Consider the following 358-nt stretch of genomic DNA (forward strand, 5'->3'; position numbering starts at 1 on the left):
AGTCAGACAATAGTTTAGCAAATTCCTTGTGCAAAAATTCACCCCCTCCATCTGTATGAACAATTTTGATTGAATGGCCTAACAAATTTTCTATTTTGGTTTTGAAATTTGAGAAAATATGTCGAAAATCAGATTTGAGAGACAAAGGTAAAACCCAACAAAATTTTGAATAATCATCAATAATGTTTACATAGTATTTGTAACCACTATTTGATGGTACAACTGCAGGTCCCCAGAGATCAATATGCAAAATTTCTAAGGGTACATGAACTTGGGGATGCAACCAGCAAAATTTGATGGCTATATTTAGCCGTTCACTAAAATTTAGACTCTTGGGACGACCATTTTCTGTATCAAC

This window comes from Eschscholzia californica, unplaced genomic scaffold (assembly GCF_041429995.1).
Source record: "Eschscholzia californica isolate CP2 unplaced genomic scaffold, dmEscCali1.0.p SCAF_1, whole genome shotgun sequence".
In the NCBI taxonomy this organism is placed as follows: Eukaryota; Viridiplantae; Streptophyta; class Magnoliopsida; order Ranunculales; family Papaveraceae; genus Eschscholzia; species Eschscholzia californica.